Consider the following 20,008-nt stretch of genomic DNA (forward strand, 5'->3'; position numbering starts at 1 on the left):
GGCGCGTTTTGAGGGCCTGGGTGGGATAAGACATAGTAAGGTCTATCTAGATAGGGTGGGAGCAGCTGTTGGGTGAGTGAGTAGGGGGGAGACTGTTCTGGGTGTGCGTCATGATCACTGGTGTGCATGAGAGTGGTATGGGATATATATTTATAGCTGGGGGGATAGATCCCTGGCCACATACTGGTAATGGTACAGCCATGGGACCCAACCCCCCCTTTTTGGTGTCCTGGAGACTTGGGGGGGGGGGGGGGGGGGGAGGGTCTATGGCACCAGCTTTTTTTGTTTGTTTTCAGGTAGTGGGGCCCAATTTCCTTCCTACTTCCCTCACTTCTATTTTTAGCACCTCTTTCTATCCATATACATACATTTTTTGGGAGGTAAGTAAAAACAATCCAGATGGATGGACAATCAGACCCTCCCCGTCAGGCACTATCATATAAGTAAGATTTAGATGCGCCTAAAAAGGAAGGTAATAATGCTGTTGAAGAGGTTGCTAACGAGTAGTGGGGCCTCGTCTGGAATATTCTGTCCAGTTTTGGATACTATATTCACAAAAGCTTACAGAAAGGGCACAGGCCAGAAAAGGGCTGCCAAAATCAAGTCTGTGACATAAAGCCCTCTGAAGTGACCCTTAAGCATCCAAATATGCATCTTAGAGAAAAGGACTTTAGAGAGATTCATTTAAAAACTGTTCTATTCCACCCAGCTTACAGACCATTTATGAGAAAATACAATTCAAAGACGAAAATAAAATTAAGACTGCATTATCATACACATGAGAATTGAAAAATGTCAAAACAGGTATAAACGTATGAGCATCATGCAAGAGACCCAATGAGGTTAGACTGTGGATTAACAGTAATAACTATTTCTTTACAGAAATGGTACTGAAAGCATGGGGGGGGGGGGGGGAACTAATCTAATTCAGCCATAAGCCACTGGGACAGTACCAGCTTTTATCATTTGATCAGGTTTTACATATGACTCACACAGTAACCACTCCAGCAACACCTTATCAGTCAAAAGGAAATGGGTAGAGCACAAATGGGAGTGGTTGTGTGCTCAATCGACAGTGCCTTCAGCTGTGCCCTCCCTCCCCCACCCAACTCAGCATCTTCCCTTCCCCTGTACCCCCCTCCCCAGTTGGCCAGCATTTTTTTTCCTTCTAACCTCCCCCCCCCCCCCCAGTTGGCCAGCATTTCTTTTTCCCCTCTAACCTCCCCCCCCCACCACGTTCGCAGTATTTCTTTTTCCTCTCTAACCTCCTCCCCCCCTCCCCACCCAATTGGCCAGCAATTCTTCTCCCATCTTCCCCTCTAACTTTAGGGCCTGCCACTGCTACCCCCCTACTTTCCCCCTGGGCTGACTGGAAGGTTAAAGAAGAGGCAGCACAGGCCTGTGCTGCAGTATACCCAAACCCCTCCCTCCAATCCCCCAATGTCAGGAAGTCTGCCTTGTAGAGGAGCAGACACTGCAGTAGAGGCCTGCATTTACAGAGCCCACACAGCACCAGCCCGGGCTCTTTTTTTAACGTGGTCTGCCCAGGAGGAGGTAGGGGTGGTGGTAGCAAGCCTGGCAATGGAAAGGGAAGATGAGAGAAGGCCCTCATGCATGCTGGAGTTGTGCTGCTGCCCACCCAAGTTGTTCTACCCCAGGCAGACATCCGTTTCACCTAGTGGCAGGGCTGGCCCTGAAGGAGTCCGAACAATGGCCAAAATTCAAGCATGCAAAGTAGATGCATCACAAAGCACCCAAATCCAGGTCTGTTCTTAGGGCAAGACAGACAAATCAATGTCAAAATCACAGTGGGGAAAGCACTCACCCCCTTTTAATTTAATCCTCACGTGCCCCCACCCCAATCATGATAATCTCCTGTTTCCTCCTTCATATGAGAAGGTGAGCAGAGCAGCACATCTATCTTCTGCCTCCCCCTCTGTCAGCTTTAGTCTAAAGTGCAACAGGTAACCTAGTAAATGATGGCAGATAAAGACCTGAACGGTCTATCCAACCATAGGATCAAATTTACCTGTCAAAATAGGTAATGGAGGGTTAAGTGACTTGCCCAGACAAGGAGCTGCCTGTGCCTGAAGTGGGAATCGAACTCAGTTCCCCAGGACCAAAGTCCACCACCCTAACCACTAGGCCACTCTCCACTCCATTTTGTAGATGTACATAGCTATATTGTAGGAACATTTACAATGCACAAAAAATGACCAGGCAACTATCCCTCTAAGTATAAAGGCAACCCTAGGTATTTGCATGAAAGGATCCAGTGTTTTGTTGTACCTTAGGTAGGTCTGTTTTCCTGTGTCCCGCTCACCCCCCCCCCCCCCCCCCAATAAAAAAAACTATTACTTTTGCAGGTAAAAAAAAGGGGGGTTGTAGTTGCTTGTTTACTCTAATTTTTATATGGACAAACAAGGGCAATGGAGGGTTAAGTGACTTACCCAGAGTCACAAGGAGCTGCAGTAGGAATCAAAAGACATTTATTATTTTTCGAGTGCTGGCATCGCTACACTATCTTAACTCATATTTCAGACGTGCCAACACGCACCTGACTTCTGAGTTCAAGGGCCTCTTTTTTTAAAAGAAGTCTTTAATTCTCGTATGAGAATGGAGACTCTGACTTCCTCGCCAATCCCCCCCCCCCCCCCCCAAAAAAAAAAAAAAAAAAAAAGAAAAAGATGGCACTGAAGTAAACAATAAAACCTTATCCCTGGTCTTAGCCAAAACGCTCAGTGGCAACCCAAATCCCGATCCGGTCAGCAGCAATCGGAGGCGCCCGTAGCACTTACCCTAGCAGGTCCGGGGCTAAAATCGCATAGCAGGCGGGAGTGGGGGAGCAGCAGCAGCCCTCCCATGCCGGCTCCTGCTCCCGGCCGCAGGGAAACCTGATGCGTCCTCTCTTGTGTTCTACCTCGTGTGGCTCTTTCATGCCAGACAAGAGGGGAGGCGGCGTGACGTTAGCGCTGGGCTCCATTGACGTCAGTGGAATCCCAGAACGTGCATCAATGGGGCTAAAATTAGCAGCAGCAGCGCCCGAGCCCAAAATAGACCTACGCGCGCGCGCGCGGCCCCGCCCAGGTGATGCGGGGATTGCACGAGAGGGGGAGGGTCCCCCGTCCCCTCCCTCCCCACAAATAAATTCCATCCTCGGGGTTTTGGGGCGTTTGAGGGATTGTAATCTCCAAAGCGAACAGCCGCGGAATGGAAGGACTTGAGACAGTTCTTTTGCGTAGAGCTGGAGGCAAATACAGGCGGGGGAATTTTGCAAACGTTAGTGAGGGGGAGGAATAATAACGTGCGATGGGCTCATCGCTGGAGGGTGACAAGACAGTAGTAGGAGAAACACATGTAACTAAGACGCAGACAAGCACTGTGTCTACCCAGAAAAGAAAAAAAAATACCCCTAGCTCCCTAACCTAACATGATTATGTACCTACCAGCTTTCTTTCTTTTTATTGTTCTGCCCAAACAGCACGTCGCTGATCTGCATCGCTTCCGTATTGACTTGCACCCCGACCCCTTCGGTTCTTAGGCGGTAGAGCCGCCAGCTTGACACCGCTCCCATCTCTGTGTACAGATGGATATTGGAGGAGATCGGACCCCGGGAGGGGGGGGGGCAGCACCTCCCCTCCCCTCCCCGGTCTAGCCCACTTGAGCTTGCCACTGCTGGTTGATTTGCCTTTGCCCCTGTGCACACATGATGCTGTAGCTTAGATTTCCCTGTGGGGCATGCAATCTCCAGTGTCCCCAACTGCGACTGACTACTGGCTTCCCTCATTCCCTGTTACCTATGCAGTGGAATGAACAAAGCATTTTTATTGCATCCAGTCCTGCAGCAGCCAGCTCAGAGGAACACAGAAGGCTGGAAGTGAATCTGCATGTAGTCCCTTCCTGGACTGCTTAGTATGGCAAGCCTAAGGGGCCAAGACGCTTCACCCCCCCCCCCCCCCCTCCTCCAGCTTCAGATATTGAGCCTGTACCTGGATGAGTTTGAAGCTGAACTGGTTCAAGCGGCTAACATTCCATTCCTGGTGGAATTTTTCCTAGGGACCTCTAGTGACAAAATGCACAACTCCTGGTTTGGTTTAGAATTAAATGCTGGGTCCATGCAGTGGAGTTGGGAAAGGAGGGTTAAGGAGCATGAGTATTGTAATAATTTACATAGTACTACCAGCTGTATGCAGCACTTTTCAAGTACACATAACCAACATTCCTTGTTGCGTGTAGGTTACAGTCATAAGACAGACAAGAAATAGCAGGACCAATTTCAAGGAGTGATGCCTAATCAGAGTCACTCTAGGACAATGTTCTTCATTTCAAAGTTCAGGGCCTCTCCCCCCAAACACATTCCCCCCTCCCTCATGTCCAGAAACTTGCTGCTGGCACTACATCTATAACAGCTCTTCTGGTTTCTACCTGCACCATGTAGCTGTCTGTGAGTTTGAGCCCTGTACTTCCCAAATTCCCACACTTTTCTCAGGAGACTGAAAGAGCAGTGAAGGAACCAGGGTGATGGAAGAAAATGGAATAGCTGTTCCAAGTTCCAACAAACCTCTGCAATAAATATAGAGGGGATTAGAAAACTGGAGTGAGGGCCAGCTTGAAGTGGCTGAGGCGAGAGATAGGATGGTGAAGGCTGACTGGTGGGAATGAGAACAGACTGGTTAGGGTTCAGATGTTGAAGAATATGTAATGGAGAGGAGCGGGGAAGAATTGGGGGGGGCAATAGCTGAAGAACATGGATACAGAATGTGTGTGGGGGGGGATGATATTTATTTTTTTTGGATTTTGCTCACATCTTTTTCAGTAGTAGCTCAAGGTGAGTTACATTCAGGTGCACTGGGGGGCAGATGATCAAAAGCCCTGCGCTGTTCCAAACAGCGCCCTAAAAATAGCGCCGGGACAGCGCAGGGCTTTTCTGCATCGATGATCAAAGATAATGCATGCAAATCTAAGCAGCGCTATTATCTTTGATTATCATGTTTAAAGTGCGGGAGAATTGTGCCGAGCATGCGCTCAGCACAATCCTCCCGCACTTGTTTGACAGGTCTGGGCTGTCAAAAGCCCAAACCTGTCAAACAGCCTGCCCCGAGGCCCGAACAACGAGGCCCCCCCCAAACCCCCAGAAAACGTTGTGGCCGCTGCCGGCCAAACCCTCTCCCACCCTCCCACCCACCGACGGGGGGGAGGGGGGCTGGAGGATTGCTGGGTCTCCAGTCCCCGAAACCCCCAGAAATCGTTGATTGGCTGCCTCCGGCCAAAGGATCTCCTACTGTGATCCATCGACGAGGGGGGGGTGGGGGCTGGAGGTCCGGTGGACTTCCAGCCCACCCCAAATCCTCCCCCAGCGTTGTCCTTCGATTCCCTGGTGGTCCATGGTGTGCTGTGACGTCGTGCCGGCCCCCTCCCGGCCCCCCTACCTTTTGTTGGAGGAGGGACGCAGCATGCCTGCCTCCCTCCTCTTCCAGTCAGTCGAGGCCCAAAATGGCGGCGCCCAGCACCGCCCACTGCATCCTGGGATGCACTGGGCGGGGCTACAGACCATGTGAGGTAGGGGGGCTGGGAGGGGGCTGGCACGACGTCACAGCACACCATGGACAGCACACCACGGACCACCAGGGAATCGAAGGACAACGCTGGGGGGAGGATTTGGGGTGGGCTGGAGGTCCATCGGACCTCCAGCCCCCACCCCCCCCTCGTCGATGGATCACAGTAGGAGATCATGGGGGGGGATCGTCGGGGGGACCGGAGGTCCACCGGACCTCCAGTCCCCGTTCGCGTTTGCCTTGGGGGGGAAGGGGGGCCTGCCAGCATGCAACTGCATGCTGGACAGGGCTCACCATTCCTCCCCAATGATCCGCAAAATCTAACGCCAGCTCCGAGCTGGTGTTGATTTTGCTGCGGCCAGCGACCCAATCTTTGGCACGCTGGTCGCTGATCATTGGGGATGAATGCGTTAAGCGCCAATTAGCATGCATTTGCAAGCAAATTGTGCTAGAAGCACTGTTTAGCATGCATTTGCATGCTACTTGAGCTGAGAGCCCTCGAGTGCGCTGTTTCAGGCGCTCGAGGGCTCTGATCATGGATCGGCTGCAAACTCTGGCGCTAGTATGGCGTTAACAGCCTCTAGCGCCAGAGTTTGCTTTTGATCATGAGGGCCTGGGTGTTTCCTTATCCCTGGAGGCCTGACAATCTAAGTTTGTACCTGAGGCAATGGAAGGTTAAGTGACTTGCCCAAGATCACAAAGAGCAACAGGACTTAGGGAAAGAGAGAGTGTGGAGGAGTAGACTTTGTTTTAGTTGCATGAGTCATTCCAAATGTGCACAAGCAGACAGGCTAACCACGTCATCAGAGGGGGAATCCCTATGCAGTATGTGCTATTCACTTTATCCAACAACAATCTTGACTCTCACATTGAGATATATATATATATACTAGCCGTTAAGCCCGTTAAAACGGGCGAGATTTCCAGCTACCCTCTTCGCCGCCGCTCCCTCTCCCCTCCGTGCCGGGCCCCCTGCACTGACCTGACAGCGCCTCTCACCTCCGTGTGAAAGCGCTGCAGGCAGCAGCAGATCGCTCTGCTGCCTGCAGCGCTTCCACACGGAGGTGAGAGGTGCTGTCAGGTCAGTGCAGGGGGCCCGATACGGAGGGGGCGGGAGCGGCGGCAGGGATGGGGGGAGGGTGGAGGTTGGTGCACGCGATGTTCATTTCCAGGCGGCAGCATCCGACAGTCTGACTCCGTTTCCCTCTCTGTTCCGCGCTCTGACATCATCACGTCTTGACGCGAGGGCGGGACAGAGAGGGAAGTCTCTACTGCGCATTTGCAGGTGTCGGTCACTTGCCATTTATATGTTTGATATATACACCTACTGGAAAATCAATGAAGATTGCTGCTCTAGGGCAGTGATTCTCAACCCAGTCCTCGGCACATACCTACTCACTCAGGTTTTCAGGATACCCACGGATACCCACACTGAATATGCATGAGCTTAAGATAACATTGACATGCAGTACCTCTGGTCTATGCAGGTCTATCTTATGCATATTCCTTGGGTATCCTGAAAACCTGACTGGTTAGATGTGTTCTGAGGACTGGGTTAAGAACCCCTGCTCTAGGGTAAGCTTACTGGATTGATTATTAAATCAATAAAATCACATATATGAGCAATCACAATAAGTTCTAGGTGGAATACAACACTAGAAACAGCATTTTTTTAAAAAAACAGTGTTCAGCATATAACTCACATTACATTTAAAATACCGTAAAAAAGAAGTCACATTCAAACCTTTAGAAAGTACAGCTTCCCCTGAAATGCCTGAGTAAAATATGTTTCTTTCTCTTTTATTTTTTAACAGAAGTCTAGCATATCTCTTAATGCTCACACCTCAGCTGGACATTTATTACAGACACTTGTTCTGGGGAAAGGGAGCGTCCCCACATTGAGTTCCACAGAGGGGCAGAAGGTGTTGTTCCATCTGGCCTGTGATAATAATATCATTTCCAGGCAGACAGTTATAGAATGTCACTTGGAACAGGTAGAGGCATTCTACGGGCCATAAAGGGCTTGATTTACACTATACTGGGCCCTAGGTAAACACATTTGTGGGTCCTGCCATGGAATTCCATTTGCTTCCTCCCCCCCCCCCCCCCCAGGGCCTTCATTGATGTCCTCTTTCCCCTAGCCCAGTTCACCTCTCTTGAAGTGGCGTGGGGAAAACTGAAGGGCTGGTTCTAGGTGTGGTAATTTTAGCAGGTTGTGAGTACAGGGACTGTATAAGAGCATGCTTGGAATGGAAGCAGAGCCAGCCCTGTGCATGGCTAGGAATGTTTTTACAAACAGCCCTGCTCTAGCCAGGAGCCCCACTCTTTACTGTTGCTTCTACCAGCTATGGGCATGTGGAGGCTCATGCCCCAAACCCACTCACCAGTACCCCAAATCTTGTGTCTAGTGTCCCTGCAACCTTCTGTCCCCAGCCCAAGTCCTCCGCTCTTTAACTTAGAGCTGCCTGTAGGAGGAAGATGGAGGTAGGCCACTGCAGGAGAAAGCCAGCAGAGGAAAAAAGTGTACAATAGGTACACAGTACTGTTTGCTCCATTGCTCTTGCAGGAAGGAAATGTGGTGATGCCAGGAGCATGGGGGAAGGCAAGGAAGCTACTAATGCCAGCAGAGTAGGAAGGACGAGGCCCAACAATTCCCCACATAGCATCCTTGAGTAGAGGAGTAGCCTAGTGTTACTATGTAATACCAATAATTGGGAAGCAAAGCCAGTGCTGGGCAGACTTCTATGGTGCCCTGATGGTGGCAGGACAGATTTGGATGTGCTGGAGTGGGGATTTTCAGGGGCTTCCATGACAACTTCAGAAGTTTTAGAACAAGGATAGTGCTGGGCGGACTTCTATGGTCTATGCACTAAAATTGGAAAGGACAAATCAAGATCAGGTATACATATGAAGTATCACATCATACCTTTATGCTATGACTTTATCTTGTTGGGCAGATTGGATGGAAGGTACAGATCTTTATCTGCCATCATCTACTATGTAGTGGTTCCAGCAGTGGACTGAGACTCAGCCAGGTAAGGAGTCTGACTTTTGCTCTCCCATTGATTCTCCTTATGCCTTTGGGCAGGTCATTTTTCACCCTATATTGTCTTAAGAAAAAAAACATAGGGGCCTATGTAATAAGCTGCTTTATAGCAATAATGTGTGTTATTGCCCAATAAATGTGCATTATTTTCTAGGGATGAGCAGTCATTTAAAAGTAACGTCATTCGCTGGTAAGAGCATGCATTTTTTAATAAAAATATACACTATCTGTCCATAGGGCCAGATTCAGTAAATAGTGCGGATTTTCATTGGCAACTAAATTTGAGCGTCTTCAAAATTACATACTATGGATATATATATATATATAGTGGTGCAAATCGGTAGACTATATTGTCATAAAAATGAAGGAAAAGTCTGTGGTGCTCCCAAAATTAAAAAAAAAATAAAGCATCTATCAGGACTCAAGCTCATCATTGGCCAATCATTAACATAATTTTTTAATTTTTCAGTTTTCATAAAGTTATAAAACCGAAACAGTGCTCAATGGCAATTCAAATGAGAAAAAAACATTCTTATCCAACCCGACGGTGTTCCATTTCGGTCATAGCTTTGTCAAGGAAATAAATGTGCCTCACAATATTTATCATCGTCTGCGCATTCTGTGTTTATTTATTTATTTGCTGCACTACCTATTTGCAGGCTCAATGTGGCTTACAAAATGTTATAGCAACATGTACACATTATAGGATAAGAATTTCAGAATATAGATACAGATGGGTACATAGAATATCACAGCAATCATATTAACGGAATAATCATTTTACAATTATTACAAATAAGTAAATCATATTGGATTGGAAGTGGATTGAAATATCAACATAACATAACATAATGATATCAGGACAAGATATAATATTCAGTTGTGAGGATGTAATTAGGCTTTTTGAGGTCTTTTCTTCCATTTTTGTAACAATATAGTCTACAGATTTGCAACACTATGTAGGGCTGCCAAGAGACAAAGCCGGGGCTTTGGCAAACAGCACCCCCCCCCCCCCCCCCCCAAACACACACGTAGGCCTGCTTACTTGCTTGTCACCTGTTGCTGTGTGCCAGGACCATGTTAACTCTGCTCTGCTACAAGGTCTTTGTTCCTGCCACATCCCCTCCCATGTTTGCAGAAACAGGAAGTACTTCACACAGGAGGCAGGATGAGGTAGGAAGAAGGACCTGTGGCTGGCGGAGAACAGTTAACACGATAACCCGGCACTGCGGCACACAGAAGCAGGAGACCAATTTCAGCCATGCCGGTGCTGGGCAGGTCCCCTTTGGAGACCAGGCCCTGGGGAATCTTGCCTCCCATCCCCACTCGGCGGCCTTGCCACTATATATAGAGATCCTTTGAAGGCTTTCATTTATTGTTCTGTGGAAAGTTCTCTGTACCTAAATTTGAGTGCCAAACACTATTCTTTAAAGGGTGCTCTGGGCTGAATGCTTTTTATAGAATAGCACTTAGAGCAGATTCCTGTACTCAGCTTTGAGCACAAGGACTTACACCAGCTGAAACCTCGTATAAATCCTGCTGTGCAAGTTGAGTGTGTAACCCTGGCATTCTATAACATTCTACCTAAATCTTTAGAATGTCCCTGACCCACCCATACCTCTCCCATGGTCACGCCCCCTTTTGGATTGCATAAGAGACATTTTGGGCGAGCAGCATTATAGAAAATTGCATGCAAATCCAAATTAGTGCCAATTAAATGCAAGTCACTGGTTTCTATATACTTTGCACACACATCTGGGCTCAGTGCCCAACTTTGGGCAACCTATCTAGAATCCAGGGGATGTTGCATGCTTTTTCCTGCTAGGGCTTACATGTACCTTATCAAGAAACAACATTTGTATCGCGCCCAAAATGAAACAACAAATTCTGGGTGCCCATCAGAGTGGAGGAGTAGCCTAGTGGTTAGTGCAGTGGACTTTGATCTTGGGGAACTGGGTTCGATTCCCACTGTAGCAACTTGTGACTCTGGACAAGTCACTTAACCCTTGATTTCTTCAGGTGCAAATAAGTACCTGTATGTACTATGTAAACCGCTTTGAATGTAATTGCAAAAACCACAGATACGTGGTATATCAAGTTCCAATCCCTTTCCCTACTATTTACTAATACCACATGATAATTGCAACTGCATCTCCATTTCCTCAAGGAGGTTTAATTGACAGGAGATGGCTGGAATGTGCTTGACCCATTATCTGTCCTGAAACAGGTAGATAGAGCTTGCTGCCATATTGACTCATATTGAGCCACCCAAAACAATAGCAAATGCTTATTAGAAATAAGAACTGCCTGCATATGGCTTGGTGTGGACCAATAGTTTGTGTTGCTTTCAGTGTACCAAGATGGGGACTACAGCTTCAACCTTATCACATGACACTGTCTTCTGTTAATTAAACCTCCTTGGAGCTCACCCAGGCCCAGATAGAATAAAAAAAGGGGAATTCACCTTCAAAAACTGCAGCAATTATACCTTTCTGCTTTATCTGAAACAAGTTTTTTGGGGTGGGACCAGCAGATACTGGAAGGCCATAGCCTTAAGGGATCACTCACAGGTCTCACCCTGCTCACAAAATATAATCTCGTTTGGGTTCTAACCAGAGAAGTCCATTTATAGTCCAAATGTGAAAGAAGACCGCAGCAGTAAAAATGGAATGGTACAGAAACACACAAATTTGGGAAGTCCACAGTTCAAGACTTTAGTGAAAATCCATCAAAACTAGAACACTGTTCAGAGAACATTATCCTCAGGCTCTTTGAGTGCTCACTGTGTGGAAACATTCAGCCTTCCTCTGCCTCCTCCATGGGTTTTCTTTTCATCTAACCCCAGGGATCTGAAAAACTCCTCATCTCCCTCTACATAGACAGAAAATCTACAAAAACAGGGATCTTCCTTTGTCTGAGGGATCTTCATCCTCCTGTACACTGACTGCTCCATGGAGTCTCCTCCTGACTCCTCTCAGCACTGGAGAAACTACCTCAATGCTTATCAATCTTTTTGTTACTGTGACTCCTTGGAGATGCAGAATAATGATGCACCTATGGAGAGCCTATCCAAGTCATGACCTCATTTGGCAACAACATACTACTGTTACAATTTGACATGTCAAGCGCATTTGACATGGTTGACCATGGAATTTTATTACACATCCTCGAATACTTTGGAATCGGAGGTAACGTTCTCAAATGGTTCAAGGGTTTCCTGACCACCGTCTCATATCAAGTGACATCAAACTCGACTACATCAGCCACATGGACACCTGAATGCGGAATTCCACAGGGATCCCCCCTCTCACTGACCATATTCATCCTAATGATGACACCCTTGGCTAAGCTACTATCAAATCAGAATCTAAACCCATATATATATGCTGATGATGTAACGATCTTTATCCCATTCAAACATGATCTAAGAGAAATTTCCGACGAAATCAACCAAAGCCTACACATTATGAACTCCTGGGCAGATGCATTTCAACTGAAACTAAATGCTGAAAAAAACCCAATGCCTAGTACTCACCTCGCAATACAACAAGAAGGAATTTACCACCATCAACACACCTAATCTAAGTCTACCAGTCTCAGACACCCTAAAAATCCTTGGAGTCACCATTGACCGACACCTAACACTTGAGAATCATGCAAAAAACATAACTAAAAAGATGTTCCATTTAATGTGGAAACTAAAAAGAGTCAGACCATTTTTCCCAAGGAATGTCTTCCGCAACCTGGTACAATCACTGGTACTTAGTCATCTGGACTATTGTAATTCACTCTATGCCGGCTGCAAAGAGCAAATACTCAAAAAACTCCAGACAGCCCAGAACACGGCAGCCAGACTTATATTCGGCAAACCAAAATACGAAAGCGCAACACCCCTTCACGAAAAACTATACTGGCTCCCACTCAAAGAACGCATCACGTTCAAACTCTGTACCTTGGTCCATAAAATCATCCATGCTGACGCCTCAGCCTACATGTCAGACCTATTAGAACTACCACCCAGAAATGCAAAAAAATCCTCCCGCACAATCCTCAATCTTCATCCTCCCAAATGTAAAGGCTTGAAATACAAATTAATGCATGCATCAACCTTTTCCTAAACAAGCACACAGTGTGTTCCACTGTATATTCTTTAAGAAATCCAGGAATGTTCTTTAATGTCTTTTGCTTTCACACTATCATGCATCTAATGTCTATGGCTTTAACACTATCATGTATTTCACCATCATGTACCCAAAACTTCTGCAAAAACAAATGTACACTCTTTTCTGTTTTCAGTATTATGTATTTCACCATCATGTACCCAAAACTTGCTGTAAAACCAAATGTACATTCTTTTCTATTTCCAGTATCCACGATGAATTGTAAGCCACATTGAGCCTACAAAAAGGTGGGATAATGTGGGATACAAATGTAAAAATAATAATAATTTGGGGTCCCAGCTCATAGTTTGGGAAACTGTACTCTACCTCCTTGGATGGGAAGGCTTGCTTTCCTTCCTTTCTGAGATACCTCAAGAAGCACAGCATTCTTTGCTGCCTCCCATGGCTCCGTCAGGTGTACAACACCCATAGAGTCCTGACCTCACCCTTGGAGAAAAAGGGACATCACCTCTCTCTTACATAATTTCCACTGATCCCTTCCAAACCTGGAAGACGCCTCATTTTAACAAATGCATGCCAAGTAGCACATTACTATGCACAAAGAATAACAGAGATCACATTAAAGTCAGCAAGTCCTGTTATTCCTAGAAAATTAACTTTTCTTCAAGAGCACTGGTCTGCTAGTTCACAAGCCACTGTTCCCAGGGAGGCCGGTACATTACACAGCCTCTCCTTTCTGTGGCAGAGATCTCTGGTGGGGTGGTCCCTTGTGACCATCCCCGAACTGGTGAAAAGAGTATTTGAAGTAATGTGCCCCCCTAAGCCCTGCATCCTTTTATCCAAAACTGGAGCATCTTCCCATCTCTGGGGGTCTAGTGGAGGCAGAGTTGATTCCTGATTGCTCCTGCCCTGGCAGCACCATCTTTCAAAAATAGTGCTGACCCTAGCAGTACTCTTGTGGTTCTACCATTAAGTTGAATCCCTAGCAGTAGTATCATACTGTCACAACACCAGACTAGCTGGGTCTGAGCCAGTCCAGTAGTCCAAGTCACAAATGCAGGAATCTGTGCTGGTCCAGACCTATAGTTCCTAATGTTACTGGTTAAACTGGTTTATTCTAGTCACCCCATGCAAAAAGCAGTAATGGTCTTAGTCACAGCATCTAGTTTCCAGTGACAAAGTTAGAAAATTCTGTGTCATATGTGCATAAATTTGAATCACTTTGCACAATAAAAATATAATAGGTTCCTAATCTTGATTTGCATCTGTATAATCTATTTTGATCTTTTGACGGTTTAATGAGTGGAAGATCTCAAGTTTCAATTTAAGAGAGGAACTCTTAGGCAGAAGCAGTATGAGTTCAAGGGTGTTATGTGCCTTTCTGGTTTGGCACCCCCTCAACTTTCAGGCTTGTTAGGTCCCACACTGAGAGTTTTATAATTAAACACTATAATCATGATTACCCCACCCCCATGTCATCCTGTAAAAATGCATAATTTGGACATCATACTTTTAAAATAGTGAACTTTTGCGACAAGGGCCCTCGAGTCAACTGCAGGTATGAGGGAGTAAGCTGCAGCAGTAATTTTCTCTCTGCCTGGAAATCAGAGTTTGAGGACCTGCGTGAACTTTCAGATGTACTGTGTGTTTGATATTCCATTCAGCAACCTCAGTAACAGTGTAGAGCTTCATTAGTTACCAGTTGAGAAGAAAATTGTTTTTAAAATTTTTGCTTATAATGCATAAGGCGTTAGAGCAGGAGGCAGACCAGTACCTTTCCAATTGTGCCTTGAGATCAGAGGGCATGCAATGTCTTTCAATCACAGCTCTGAGAAAAATACATTTTGAGGAAAACAGACAAAGGGGTCCTTTTATTAAGGTGCAGTAGGCCTAACACGGGCCTACTGTGTGCTGAAAGAGCACTACCACTGGATACGCTGAGGTGTTCTGTGCTAGTTTGGCCATCAGTGTGTGCTACTCCTGCGTTACAAAAAAAATATATATATATATATATATTTTTTTTTTTTGTGTGGGAGGCATGTCTGGGGGGTTGAGAGTAGGCATGCCCTGTGCTAATCAGGTAGCACAGATACATTACCTTGCGCTGCCCGATTAGCGCAGGACAGGGGCTTAGCTACGTGGGGCCACAGGGGCATGGGCCCCCACAGATTACGCCCTGGCCCCCTCTACATTTGACCCCCTCACCACCACCCGCCCCCCCGCCCCGCTGCCGCATCATCAGGTACCTTGTTTGCTGGCGGGGGTCCCCAATCCCCGCCAGCCGAAGAGTCTTCTTCAGCGCCGGTCGATTCCAGCGCCTTCATTGTGTGATCATCTGTTTCTGACGCCTTATGTCCTGCACTGTGCATGTAGCCCCATGCAGGACGTAAGGTGTCAGAAATAGATGATCACACAACAAAGGCGCCGGAATCAACCGGCACTGAAGAAGACTCTTCGGCTGGCGGGGATTGGGGACCCCGCCAGCAAACAAGGTACCTGATGTGGCGGCGGGGCAGGGGGCGGGCGGGGGCAAGGGGGTTGCGGGGGGGTGCGATTGCGGCGGCAGTGGGGGGGTCCAAAGTGCCGGGGGGTTGGCGGCGGGGGTCGGCAGCTAAACAGTGCCCCCCCCACTTCGGGCTCTGGCCCCCCCCTCCCGCCGAGGTCTGGCTACGCCCCTGGTGCAGGAGTAGTGCGGGAGCCCAAAATAGGTGGCAGTAAGGGCTCCTGTGGTAATGGCCACATACTAATTGGGAAATTAGCACATGGCCATTACAAAAAAAATATGGCAAGGCAGCCATTTTACTGGTGCACTAAAAGTGGCCACGGCTCGTGGAAAACCTCTGCACTGACAACAGTGCCAGCCACATTTTAACGTGGCTTGGTAAAAGGACCCCAAATAGCGATATGGAACCAGCTTCCTTTGCAGATTAGATTGATAGCATATAATGTTAAGTTTAAGAGACTGTTAAAAGGATATTTGTTAAGACATATGAAAGGGTATGTAGTGGTTCATATATGTGCCCAGGAGGATTAGATATCAAGCAGGTTTTATGTGATTTTAAGATGTACTGGTTTTATCTCTGAATTTTTAATTATTTTGTGATTTTATGATTATGCATGTTTGTTATGTAATCTGCTTTGATGTAAACAGAAAAAGAAATTAATAAACCATAACCATTGGATGACCTCATACACTCCAAATTATCTCAGGCACAGTGTAATTGAATAACAGAACTTTATTTAGGTATACTTTCATTTTATTCAGAACTACAAACGATATACAGCTGAGAGGTTTTCTAACAAAAATTTTATACATGCAACAGGTGACATACATACAGGTAAGCAAAAATGGACATGTGTATGGTGTTTCTACTATCAAAAATTTTCTGAGTACAAGCATATTACAACTTTCAAAAAACCAATGCAAAGAAAATGCTTGCCTCTGTTGCATGATTATATCTAAACTCCCTTTCCCCCAAGCAACCATCTATTCAGTCTCACCACACATTCACTCATGCTAAGTCACTCTACCCATACTCACTCTTCACCCTGGAGCCAGGTCCTCTATCGGCAATTATGGAAGATAAACTTTCACAAATCCATACCGACATAGAGGCTATAAAGGAAGGTTTTGATTCCCTCAACAGTGGATTCCAACAAGCCGAAGAACGCCTAGGCCTGTGGGAAAATTGGGTGGTAGGTCTGGAAACATATGTGGGTGAGCTGGAAAGACGCAATCAGCAATTACTTGACCGAACTGATGAAAGAACTTGCAAATTAATGGTTTACCTGAATCAGTAAAGGAATAAGACATGTGAACCCTGTTGGAAACATGGCTTCCACAAACCCCAGATGCACCCACAAGAGCCCCTGAATACAATATAGAGAAACTGCACAGGGTGGGACCCAGGGCACCGAAGAGCTAGAAGTCATGACCGGTTTTGTGCAGCTTGCTGAATTATGTGGACAAGGAGTACCTGCTTTATAAATATTAAGAGTGTTTAAATCAAAAGATATATGTATACTGTGATAAACAGTGTCTGCCCTTACATGAGGAGGCCGCCAGAGGGCGCTCTCCCACTGAAATCGGGAAAATGCCCATTCTGGTCACTAGAGGGAGCTCCAGGGATCGAGCTGAGTATTGTCATGTATGGGCCAGTAGAGGGAGCTCCAGAGAGATAGCTGGGGGAGTGAGAAGAGACTTCTGGACCCAGATCTTTCTAGAACCAGAGGGGCGAGGTCTCAAGAGGTGGGGAGGTTTATTGGACACCTCATAATAAATAGCTTCCTCTTAGCAGAGGAGAGAGGTTTGCCCGAAAGAGAGGAGTTTTTGCCCGAGGGAGAGAAGATGGGAGCCTGGAGGCCAGAAGCCTGGGCTGTGTGACCCGGTGCTGTGGAAGAAGGATTGTGTGTCAGGGACTGTGTGGCCGAGAAGGTAAAGCAGGCTGTAAAAGCCTGGGGTTAGAAGTCGCCAAAATATGGAGGTTGGAACTGTGAAGTGGTTAAAGTGAACAAACAGCCGTGGGGTGGAGGATAGGATCGTAAGGTTAAGGTGAATAAAGTGTGTCCTATCCAGGGGAGGTGGCTGTTATACCCTGAGACCCAGATGTCCCCCAGTAAATGGTCTCAGGGGGGTGAATCGCAGTCAAAGAATAAGAGTTGGAAAGCCAGGTTCCCAAAAGACTGTAAACTAGCTCTAATAAACTGAATTTACATGCAACCAGCTAATTTGCATATTTTTGCAAGCAGAGGAAGCTGTGCTATCTTCCAGAGAAGGGTGACCAGGGGGCCCCACCAGAAGAACTGGTAAGGTGGGTCGGTTACCAGGAGATACAGCAGGGAGGCCGGGCCAGGACTGAAGGTTAATGAAGAGGTCACCCTGAGGGAAAGGGGAGGCCCAAACATAGAGGCCCGAGTCAACGCAGTCACAGAGAAGTCTAGTTGCAAGGTGGTTCCCTGAGGCAAAGGGCTGGTGAGGCCAGGCAGGAGCCACTAGAAGGCCACTGCACACCGGAGAGCACCCCTGTGGGCTTACAATACCTAACATTGAATGTATTTAGAAATGTTCCTGAAGATATTAACCCAGGCAGCTCAAAGGTAGCTGGGTAATTACACCTTAAAGTATTACCAAAATGTTCCCTTGTATTTTTTATTAAACAAGTTAAACTGTGTTGTAATGGCTCCAAAGATACTAATGTGGCTTGGCGTGACCAAATTGAAGGAAAGAGAAGTTTAAAAGTATCTCTTTCCCACTCTCATGGCAGGTTTAATGCGGCTTACATGGGGCAATGGAGGGTTGTGACTTGCCCAGAGTCACAAGGAGCTGCCTGTGCCTGAAGTGGGAATCGAACTCAGTTCCCCAGGACCAAAGTCCACCACCCTAACCACTAGGCTACTCCTCCACTCTTTGTGCCTCTTCAGGGTTTGTGTAGATTGTAGAACAAAACAGGAGTGAAACAGCTCTTTGTTACCTTATGCTAGTGTAATGGAAGATTTTAAAGATTATTTTTCAACTTGCCTTGACCAACAGTGCACTCTCTCATTAAAGTGATAAGAAGATAAGACACAGCTCTAATTAATTTGGTATGTGAAGGGAGAGGTGGAGCCTGTTTCGAGTTCAGACTGGCCACCTGGACTGAGAAACATGTGACCACATTACCACAGTATGGTTTGTTTACCAAAGCAGAGAAATTCTCAAGCATTCTATAATTTTTCTTAGCTCTGAACATGAGTTCTAAAACTAATAAAAAGGGGAATTTCTGCCAGTGAAATGGGGAGCTCATCTGTGAGTAATGTATGTACTGCGCAGAGAACTGTATTTCCTGGTCAAAGAAACTCCTGACTTTCTCTGTGAACAGGGCCCCCCCCCCCCCAGCTGATGATAGCCTGGATGTAGAGATTAAGGACCAGTGACTTATGTATATTATGATGTATTATTGCTTTTCCTGATCAAGAGACTCCTAGCATTGCTTGGATGTAGGGACCAGTGATGTAATTGGGTTTTTTCACTATAGATAGGTATTGTTTCTTTTCAGTTATATAGCTTAATCATGTATATATCTTAATCACTGTGTATCTTTGGCAATAATGAACCTCTAATAAAAGTCTCATTTACCTAATATGAATCCAAAAGAATCTACAGTAATTATTGAGTAGTCTGTGTCAGTGAGGCAGGCTGTAAAACCAGGTCAGAACATTTTGGCGACGAGGGAAGGCTTCGTAGAAGGAATGGCACTTTTTAAGAGTAATGCAGAGGAGAGTGTTGAAATATCAGGTTGGGATGGGGTACTTTATGGTATTATAACCACTGAGTGGTCAAAATGTGTAGAGTTACGTGAGGAGTAGGGTTCCTGTTTAAAAAAATCAGTCTTTGGATGTGGTTCGTTGTATATATTTTAAAAAAAGTTAAAATAGAAAGGATGAAGGAACAGTATTGCTTATCGGAAAACCTGTTAGAGCTGGGATAAACAGCATAGGAAAAGTACAGACTTACACAGTCAAAATGAGATGCTTAATTGTCAGAATAAGTTACTGACTGATAAGCTGGATAGCGTGCTGCTGTGAGAGTGGCACATTATAAATATAGGAAGTGAAGAGTGAAAATTAACAAAAAGAAAGTACATAGATAAATTTTAATAAGATACAAGGACCGTCTCAGGCAGTGAAATTTTTAGGCATTGAAATTTGTTCCTCTCTGTAAAAGGAGGTACAATGATTTATTGGATTACTCAGCTTTTGCAAGCAGCACATTATTGAGTAGTCTGTGTCAGTGAGGCAGGCTGTAAAACCAGGTCAGAACAGCTAACAGTTTTGTAACCCAGATGCAGTCACTTTGATATCTGTACTGTCTGTATTTTGGAGATAGAAAACTTTGCTGTTGGTTTGTAGCTTGGCCACAGACTGCAAAAGGAGAGTCTTGCAACTGAGAGCTCAGAGGAACTCAGTCTTTTCAGAATTCAACCCTTGGGTTCAGGAGCTGGAACAGTTCACCAGTAGTACTCTGTTCCCTTTATCCTGACCTGCTCCTCACACCTCCGGATCCAATCCTCCTTGGGTTTACCATATTTGCTGTGACAAAAAAAAGAGGGCACAAAATCTATTCTCCAGGACAATAGCTTCATGTTGTTGCTCTAATTGGGACAGCCACATGGGGAGGCGGTCCAGGTCTTCCCCATGTTCTTCCAACTCCACTTTGGTATCCTCTACGCTGTATCCAATGTCACTAATATCTTTCTTTAGTTCTTCCAGGGTGTCCTGCAGCTCGGATTTCACCGACTTGAGATCAG

General features: G+C 46.3%; 1 protein-coding gene across 1 annotated transcript in view; it reads right to left on the minus strand.

Moving 5' to 3' along the window:
* NR4A1 (nuclear receptor subfamily 4 group A member 1) overlaps positions 1-2,931 on the minus strand; it is a 49,886-nt gene extending 46,955 nt beyond the window's left edge. Inside the window, exon 1 of the mRNA XM_030196856.1 lies at positions 2,799-2,931. The gene's annotated coding sequence lies outside the window, so the exon portion shown is untranslated. The remainder of the gene's footprint in view (positions 1-2,798) is intronic.
* Positions 2,932-20,008: the final 17,077 nt, after the last annotated feature.

The sequence above is a fragment of the Microcaecilia unicolor genome, chromosome 3, assembly GCF_901765095.1.
Source record: "Microcaecilia unicolor chromosome 3, aMicUni1.1, whole genome shotgun sequence".
Lineage (NCBI taxonomy): Eukaryota > Metazoa > Chordata > Amphibia > Gymnophiona > Siphonopidae > Microcaecilia > Microcaecilia unicolor.